We start from the raw sequence: 583 nt of genomic DNA, 5'->3' as shown, positions 1-583 counted from the left end.
ATTATAATTCTAGAAGGTAGAACACATTTCTACCTTAAAACCCATATATCAATACTTTAACTTGCGAGGACATCAAAGAAATCTATTCCTTTTTCCAGGCACCTTCTTGTTTGTATATAGTAGTTCTTTCTTCTAATCTCTATCTATATGACAGTTACCAAAAGGATCAGAAAGCTGTACCCCTGGCCAAAGTCTTTACACTATGTGCTTTAAAATCTCTTGCAAGATTCGTTCCTTCTCTCCCCAGGATAGCCGTAAAAAGGGCCCAGGCAGAAACACATCTGGAAATTTGTGCAGCTATGTACTTGGCACTGGGATTACTAAGCACTGGGATTACTAAACACTGGGATTACTAAGAACTTGGATTACTAAGCACTGGGACTGAGGAAGCCTGTCACATTGTGGCACACTTGAGAAGAATTGGCAGCACATTGACTAGAAAGCAGAAAGCCAGGTCTCTAAACCAAGAGGGGAGACTACAAATGATCGGTATATTTCTTGCCAGAGTCAACACAGAACCAGAATGCTAGCCAGCATCAACTTTGTTGAATCAACACTGAACACTATACAAAGAAAGAAAGAA

This window comes from Nannospalax galili, unplaced genomic scaffold (genome assembly GCF_000622305.1).
Source record: "Nannospalax galili isolate Female #2095 unplaced genomic scaffold, S.galili_v1.0 scaffold777, whole genome shotgun sequence".
Lineage (NCBI taxonomy): Eukaryota > Metazoa > Chordata > Mammalia > Rodentia > Spalacidae > Nannospalax > Nannospalax galili.
This window is presented reverse-complemented; position numbering follows the sequence as displayed.